This window comes from Neovison vison, chromosome 8, assembly GCF_020171115.1.
Source record: "Neovison vison isolate M4711 chromosome 8, ASM_NN_V1, whole genome shotgun sequence".
In the NCBI taxonomy this organism is placed as follows: Eukaryota; Metazoa; Chordata; class Mammalia; order Carnivora; family Mustelidae; genus Neogale; species Neogale vison.
This window is the reverse complement of record NC_058098.1, coordinates 20,699,068-20,708,308: the sequence shown is the minus strand read 5'-3', so window position 1 is coordinate 20,708,308 and position 9,241 is coordinate 20,699,068. Positions and strand designations below refer to the sequence as shown.

The 9,241-nt window shown below is 43.6% G+C and overlaps 1 pseudogene; it reads right to left on the bottom strand.

The window, feature by feature from the left end:
* Positions 1-7,160: 7,160 nt before the first annotated feature.
* Positions 7,161-7,671, bottom strand: LOC122915360 (annotated as a pseudogene).
* Positions 7,672-9,241: the final 1,570 nt, after the last annotated feature.

Below are 9,241 nucleotides of genomic sequence, written 5' to 3'. Positions count from 1 at the left end.
GTAAAGATAGTTTGTGTATTCAGGATTTTTTTTTTTTTTTTTTTTAGTGAGGCTTGGATGGTTATGTATTTCCCCCTCAGGACCATCTTTGCTGTATCCCAAAGGTTTTGGATCAATGTGTCTTCATTCTCATTGATTTCCATGAATTGACCAAGTTCTTTGATTTCCTGGTTGACCCAAACATTCTTGAGCAGGATGGTCTTTAGCTTTCAGGTGTTTGAACTTGTTCCAAACTTTTTCTTGTGCTTTAGTTCCAGTTTCAAAGCATTTTGGTCTGAGAATATGCAGTGAATAATCTCAATCTTTTGGTGTCAGTTGAGACCTGAATTGTGACCCTGTATGTAGTCTATTCTGGAGAAAGTTCCATGCACACTTGAGAAGAATGAGTATTCTGTTGTTTTAGGGTGAAATGTTCTGTATATACCTATGAGGTCCATCTGATCCAGTGCGTCATTCAAAGCTCTTCTTTCTCTGTTGATTTTCCATTTAGCTGATCTGTCTGTTGCTGAGAATGGAATGTTAAGGTCTCCTATAATTAAGGTATTATTATCAATGTGTCTTTTTATTTTGGTTAACAATTGGCTTATGCAGTTAGCTGCTCCCATGTTGGAGGCATGGATATTGATAGTCGTTACATCTTCTTGTTGGATAGACCCTTGGAGAATGTTATAGCATCCTTCTGTATCTCTGACTACAGTCTTTAGCTTAAAATCTAATTTATCTGATATGAGAACTGTTACCCCAGCTTTCTTTTGCGGTACCTTGGCATGAAAGATGGTCCTCCATCCATTCACTTTCAGTCTGGATGTATCTATAGGTATAAATGAGTCTTTTGTAGACAGCATATGGATGGGTTCTGTCTTTCTATCCAATCTGCAACCCTGTGCTGTTTTATGGAAGGTTTTAGGCTGTTCACATTGAGAGTGATTATTGACAGATAAGATTTTATTGTGATCATGTTGCCTGTGAAGTCCTTGTTTCTATGGATTATCTTTGTATATCTCTATTCTGTATCACTCTTGGGGTCTTTCTACTTTTATATAACCTCCCCCTTAATATTTCTTGCAGGGCTGACTTAGTGGTCACGTATTCTTTCAGTCTCTGTAGGTCCTGGAAGTTTCTTATCTCTCCATCTATTCTGAGTGTCAGCCTTGCTGGATAAAGAATTCTTGGATGTTGGGGCGCCTGGGTGGCTCAGTGGGTTAAGCCGCTGCCTTTGGCTCAGGTCATGATCTCAGGGTCCTGAGATCGAGTCCCGCATCGGGCTCTCTGCTCAGCAGGGAGCCTGCTTCCCTCTCTCTCTCTCTATGCCTGCCTCTCCATCTACTTGTGATTTCTCTCTGTCAAATAAATAAATACAATCTTTAAAAAAAAAAAGAATTCTTGGATGCATATTCTTCTCATTTAATATACTGAATATGTCTTGCCAGTCCTTTCTGGCTTGCCAGGTCTCTGTGGACAGGTCTGATGCTATTCTGATGTTCCTCCCTCTGTACTTAAGGAATCTCTTCCCCCTAACTGACCTTAAAAAGGTTTCCTTGGTCCTAAGATTTCCAAGTTTTACTATTATAAGCCTATGAGTTGATCTGCCCTCATTGATCTTGGGTGGGAGGGTGTTCCCTCTGCCTCTAAGACATGATTGCTTGTTTCATTCAACAGATTGGGGAAGTTCTTGGCTATGATTTGGTCAAATATATCTTCTAGTCCTCTCTCTCTCCACCCTCTCAAGGATCCCAATAATTCTGACATTGGAACATTTCATGGTGTCATTTATTTCTCTGACCATCCCCAGCTCCAATGAACCAGATAAATTCATAAGAAGTTCCTGGAAAAGCAGGTGCCTGACTTGCAATTCCTGTTCCAGCTCTCTTGTCCTGCAGCTGCCTCTCATCCACTGTGTTTCTACATCTCCCTGGTTGACTTCCAGTACTGCTGGAAGGAAGAGTAAACACCCCTCTCAAATATCCCTTCTTTGGTCAGCAAGGCAGTGAGAGGGAAAAGCCCCAACCATTCCACCAAGGAGGACCTGTGCCATGCCATGTAAACACATCCAAGCAATTATTTCCTCACAACCATGATAGTTTGCAGGGGAAACCAACCAAGGGAGATCCCATGCCACCACCCTTCTTTGCATTTCTTAAGTTCCAAAGTCTCTTTCTCTGGGGTTCAACACTTGCACCTCCTTCATCTGCCACAACCCTGGGAGGTCACTATATTTGTCCAGTTTTTATAAAAGGAAAACAAACATTTGTAGAGGGGATAAGCTTTCTCTGGATCCCACACTGAAGTGGTAACAAAACAGGTATCTCTGCACATCAGAGGACTCTCTCCACTACTAGCATTTCTTGTTCCCAGCCTCCCAGCCTCCCTAAACGAAACTAACACACTCACTTTAGAAGGAAATAATGAGGATTAAATAAAATGAAGTTTGTCAAGCACTTTGTGCCATGGCTACACATAGTAATGATAGACATCCTTAATTAAATTTTTAATTCCAGTTTCCTTTTTCTAACCATGTAATTATTTGTTTCATATTCATCTTCTCTGCTAGACTCTATACTCCAAAAGGGTAAGGACTACAACTGCCCCCATTAATACAATCAGAAAGGAAGAAAGAAAGGCAGGCAATATTCTACAGAAGAACATAACAGAATCTAAAGCTTTCATACCATTCACAATGCCTAGAGTACATCCTAAATTATTCAATGTGCAAAAAGCAGAAAAACATGACCATCCTCAAAAAAAAAAAAAAAAAAAAAAAAAGACAACCAAAAGAGACCAACACCTAGAGGATCCAAGTGTTGGAATTAGCAGACAAGGGTTTTGTTTTTTTTAAAGACCTCCTCTAACCATGCTTAAGGACACAAGGAAAATATGCTCATGATGCACAAACAAATAGGACATCTCAGCAGAAATACTGAAACTTTAAAAAAGAACCAAATGAAAATCCAAGAGCTGAAAACTTACAATGTCTCAAATTTTAAAGTTCACAAGCTGGATTTAAGAGTAGATTGAGGGGGCGCCTGGGTGGTTCAGTGGGTTAAAGCCGCTGCCTTCGGCTCAGGTCATGATCCCGTGGTCCTGGGATCGAGTCCCGCATCGGGCTCTCTGCTCAGCAGGGAGCCTGCTTCCTCCTCTCTCTCTCTCTCTCTCTCTCTGCCTGCTGCTCTGCCTACTTGTGATCTCTGTCAAATAAATAAATAAAAATATAAAAAAAAAAGTAGATTGAAGGGTGCCTGGGTGGCTCAGTGGTTTAAGCCTCTGCCTTCAGCTCAGGTCATGATCTCAGGGTCCTGGGATCGAGCCCCACATCGGGCTCTGCTCAGCGGGGAGCCTGCTTCCCCCTCTCTCTCTGCCTGCCTCTCTGACTACTTGTGATCTCTCTCTGTCTATCAAATTTAAAAAAAAATCTTTAATAAAAAAAAGAGTAGATTGAAAGTGGTTAAAAAAAAAAGTAAGCAACCTCAAGAGAAAATTTTCAGTCTAAACAACAGAGAGAGAGAAAAGTTTGAAAAAACAATGAATTGAGCCTCAGGAACTGATGGAACAATATCAAAAGACCCGACATAGATGGAATTGTAGGTCTAGAAAGAGAAAAGAGAATGAATAAGGCCAAAAAAATTTTAAATTTTTAATTAAAATTGTAAAAATTTTAACAATGGCCGTAATTCAAAAGTGTCTTAAGTTAGTGAAAGGTATAAAATTGCAGGTTCGAGAAGTTCAACTAAACCCAAGTAAGATAAATATGAAGAAAACCACACTTATGTACGTCATAATACAACTGCTAAAAACCAAAGATTAGGGAAAAGTTTTGAGAGAAGTCAGAGAAAAATGTCACAATAAGGGAACAGTGATTTGAAGGATCCATGATTCACAGACACCATGACAGATCCATGACTCACGGACTCCATGACTCCATTGACAGCTGTGGAGACCGTGAAAGTGTAACTTCTTTAGAGTGTTGAAAAGAACAACTATTCTATATCCAGCGAAAATATCCTTCAAGAGTGGAAGGTGCAACCAATTAAGGAATGAAGAGGTCACTGAGGCAGAGGTAGAGCATGATGATGGTGGCACGGGGGTAGGGCCCATGAAGGTAGAGTTGCCCAGGGAAGCCTCACTGAGAGGGGGACACCATAAGCGGGAACCTGAGAGCTGAATAGCAGCCAGCCTTGGGACAAGTCTCACTCCCCATCACACCTTTACTCTAGCGTGTACCTGGTAGGGGCACCAAGCATTTGTATGGGATGAAAAAAGAGAAGAATATATGGGTGAGAATATATGGATGGTTGTTATGTGAAAGGCATCAGACTTTGTCTTGACAGTTCTAGAGTTCTAGTCAACTAAGGTCCTGGGGCCCACAGGTGGAATTTGCAGAGAAGCAGGAAAGGGTTCTCAGAATTGTGGTAATAGAAAAGAGTTTGACGGCTGAAAGTTCCCAAGGTGGAGAACTGCTGATGAGGGGAGTGGCAGAGACTCTAGTGCAAGCTAGGAGGGGCAGATGGTGGTGTAAAATCTCACCCGCCCAAATGGAGAGGAGGAGGTACCCCAACTCAATTTGTGAGAGGGCAGGTTTTGCCTGGAAAGTGATGGAAGCTGAGTTCTATGTTTCTTACTCTTCAGCGTGCATCATAATTACCTCAGGGCTGCCCTGAGCGTTTGCTTTAGTGTGGGGCTTGCATTTTAAGGTCTTCTTGGGGTGATTTGTACCAACAGTGACTAAAGGACTCCACTGAGAAACTCGGGCTGGCCACAATATTTGGTCTCCACCCTTTAGACCCTTGGCAACCAGAGAGGGAGAAGATGAAGTAACTGGACCTCCCAAGCTGCAACAGGAAATCCAGCAGAGCTATTCCCCAAAATGCATGCAACAATCAAAAATCACATTATTGAGGGCTCTCTGACCACAGAGAGAAAAATGTTTATGCTTCATAAAAAAGCAAACAAACAAAAAGAAAAAAAAAACCTAGATAATTGCCATTATATTTTACTATTATCTACATTAACATCATATGTAAGGAAACAGAGAAAGGATATTGGAAAGGTCTATCTGAAAATGTTGAAATGGCTCACCTTTGATGAAAAGGAAACAAATCTTTTATTCCCTTTGTGCTTGCCTCTACTACCATATTTTGGGCAACACATATATATACTCATTTGAGTCTTCCCCCTGTTGGTTAGGCAAAACAAATTCAAGATATGCAAGGCTTCTGGAATTTCCAGTGTCCCTCATCTGCATTATAAATGCACTTCAGTCATGTGAGTTTTGTAACTTATCAAGGGAACAGATTTCATTTAGGATGCTTTTTGGCTGCAAGTTAGAGAACATGGTAATGAATTATTGTCTCATGTAATAGCAAATACCACAGTCAGCAGTTTCGGGTTTGGCCATCTGGACTTGGCCCATTCGGTGGCTCTGTGTTTAACCAAAAGGATAGCTTCTTTCTGTTTTGGCTTTGCCCTCATCAACGTGTCGGTTTACCCTGGGCTGGCTCCTCTCACTACCCCAAGGTGGCTGCCACAGGTCCAGGTATCACATACCTACATGACAACCTCCAGCAGCAGAGGACTATGACTCCTCATGCAGCTTATGTCAGTGAGGAAACCTTCATCAGGGGACTTCAACACCTCTCCATGGCCAGGAGGGGATCACATGCATTTTCTAAGCTGGTCACTGGCAAAGGAATGGTATGACTGACTTAGACAAGACAGAATCTACTAGAATGACATGGAGGAGGACTGGACAGGAACAAAACCCAAGGTTTGCTCGAAGGAAGATGGCTTCGAGTCAGGCAACCATCGGCTTTCCTACATAATGCTTCTTCATTTGGTCCACGTGAGTGTGCAAGATGAAAAGTCAAGGTCTAATTCAGCCTCTCAACTCATTCATTCATTCGTCCATTATTTACCGAGTGCCTCTTATAGATCAGAGAGTGTGTTAGGAGGAAGGTATACAGCTGTAAATAAGATAAGGAAGACCCTCTCCAGGATGCCTGGGTGGCTCAGTGGGTTAAACCCTCTGCTTTCAGTTTAGGTCATGATCTCAGGGTCCTGGGATCAAGTCCTGCATCAGGCTCTCTGCTCAGCAGGGAGCCTGCTTCCCCCTCTCTCTGCCTACTTGCGATTTCTGTCTGTCAAATAAACAAATAAATAAATATATTTTTAAAAAATTAAAAAAGATAAGAAGACCCTCTTTCCACACAGTGCATATATTTTAGCGTGTGGTTTTTGACTTTTAGAGGGGAAGAAAAGTGATTTTTTAAAAAGGTGGTCCATGTGGGCGGGAAATAGGCCAGAGATAAGCCACAAATGAGAAGTGGGTTGTGGTTCCTGGCTCTGGTTTCAGAGGCGAAGCCAACAGCCAGTCCCCAAATGAAAGACAGTTGTGAATGAGTTTAACTTGGTTAGAGGGAACATAGTAACAATCTAGCAAAACTTGCAAAGACCCCAGCAGCCAAAGTATGTGCTTGTAAGAGAATTCCCACAGACGTAGTCACACGGCCCACAAATCCCTTTGCACAATGATACAATCGGTAGTATAGTTTGTCACAGCAAGAACAGAACTAATCTAAATGTCCATCAAGAGATGACCTGTCACACAAACCATGAATCCACATAATGGAATACTCTGCAGTCATTCAGACAGGGCAGATCTGCACCCTGAGCGTGCTGATGTGAAACCAACTCCAAGGTCAAGTTTTTGTTATTGTTGTTTTAACATTCATAGGCAACTCTTGAATGAGTCTCATTTGCAGACAGTGAGGTGAAGTTGGCCAGCTGCCCTTTATGTGATTTTTTGCAGTTCAGTCCTTCAAAGAATGGATAGTGAAATCAAATCATTTCTCCTTCTGATATTTCTCCTTCTTATTTTTCTTTGTTGTAATGTTATACATAAATGTATGCATATATGGACATTATCAAAGAGAAGGGATATCCTGTGAAGGAAGAAATTAGACAATAAATTTTTTAAAAAGACTATGGAAATTAAAAATCTGAATTTGGGGGAGGGTGGCAGGCAACACATTCTTTTCACAGAGCTGAGACACAGCAGACAACTGTCTTCAAAATCGGGAATGGAAAAAACCAGACACTTAGCTGCAGAAGAAAGCCCAGGGTCTTGGCTTTATAGCTTTTGATGTCTTTGGAATTGGGCTTGGGCATCAAGTGCCTTTTCCAGAAGAGGCCAGAGAAGATCAGTCCCATTTGGTTTTTAAGGCCTTAGTCAGCCCAGAGGCCACAGATGCTGGAGGGACAGACACATCGTGGTGGGAGTACACCAAGTTCTTCCCCATCCAGTCCTAAGTCTAGCCCCCCGACCCCGCCAAAGTGAACATAACCAGATTTGCTTGTTTGGGGTCTGCTCATTGATCCCATAGGTTCCTGGATCTCCACCCAGTTTAACTGTTAAAACACCACTCCCAGACAAGACCTCACAGTCTTTGAATGTGTAAGGTTTTTCCACGAGGTCTTCAACAAACTCTCCTAAGGAGTCCAGGGTCTTCTCTGCCAGCCTTTTATGGGTGGTCTCATCCAGAGAGCCAGGGTCCCCCGAAGTTCCCGCTGTCCACACAGTCATCAAACAGACACCTGCTTTTTGACATTCACAATGTGATGGAGGCCATGGAGGCTCAAACCAGCAGGCCTGGGTATGCAGGTTGCTGCAGTCCCCATGTGCAGGCTACCGTGGCCGTAAGGCGGGCGTCCTCCATCACCCTGGGAGGTGACCCGTGGGGCAGGAGTGGGTCAGCTGCGGGGCGCCGAGTGACCACATGCTGTTCACAGTCTGCGGCCACTGAGCCCTCCCTCCAAGTTCAAAGACATGCGGATGTAGAGGACTCATGTTACCATGTGTGCTTCTGTTGTCACAAAGGACTTCTGCAAAGATGAGAAAGACACTGCCTCTGGGACACAAACCTGGAGGCCTGGGGACAGTAGTGAAAGGAAGAGCTGTTATCACCCTTTTATACCATTTGTACCGTTTTTATCATGAACAGATATTGTCTATAAGGATATTGTGTAAACAGTGGTGCCTGGGTGGCTCAGCTTGGCCCGGGTCATGAGATCGAGCCCCACTGGGGCTCTGAGCTCAGCACCAAGTCTGCTTAGGGTTCTCTCTCTCTCCCTCCCTCCCTCCCCTTTTGTCCCTCCCCCTGCTCACACCCTGTGCACACACACTCTCTCTCTCTAATAAATAAATAAATAACTTTTTAAAAATGTTTTGTAATCAGTAAGCTAGAGCTTCAGCTCAGTTCTGGAAGAAGGTGAGGGGTGGGATTGAGTCTGGATAACGGACTAATAACAGACACAATGTCCCTGATGCAGGTCAAGGTCTGTGCAGGCCTGCGGTGCACCCAACAGAGAGTTCAAGTGGTCCCTCCATGGGGAAGAAGAAAAATGCCAAGGCTGGGCCATCCCTGGGTATTCACAGGGTGGCATGCACTCCTTATCTTTGGAAGAAGAGGGATTTCAGTGGTGGCCAGTGAGGAGACCAGTACCAGGACGAGGTGGCAGAGGGCACACTAAGTCAGATGGGTACAGGATGCCTGGGAGGTTCTGATGAAGATGTAGTGCCCGTGAAATTGTGTCAAAGGCACGCCGTCAGCACAGAGCTTGTGTGGGGCTTAAACCCTGGAGTTCTGATGCATGAACTTCCAATTCACTGGACATGACCTCAAGTTTTGGCCAAAGGAGAAGTGAAAGCCACAATTAAGAGGTTTTCTCTACTGCTGGTTTTGCATCTCTGGCAAGATGAGATGTCTAAGGAGGTCAGCTTGGGGGATGGTCCCCAATGCATTCGACCTCTCTGCCTAGGCTCAGCAGGTCCCAGACACCCTAGTGTATTCCCAAATGTTATTTAATCTCCACAGAAATCCTGCAAGCTTGGTAACATTATGCCCATTTGGGGGATGGGACAGAGGCTTATGGAGGGACAGTCATGTAAGTCCTTGATGCAATTTCCAGCATCCCCAAGACTTGAACTGCTATCCTCACTCCTTACAGCGGATGGGACACTGTTATAAGGTGGATTACCCCCCGCAAATTCATATGTTGAAATTGTAGCCCCCAATACCTCAGAATGTGATTGCAAAATAGGGTCATTGCAGAGGTAATTGATTAAGATAGGTCATTAAGGTGGGCTTCTAATCCAACAGGACTGGTGTCTTTATTGAAAGAGAGAAATTTGGAGACAGCCACATGCCCACGGAGAACTCCATGGACAAGGAAGGCAGAAGCTACAAAA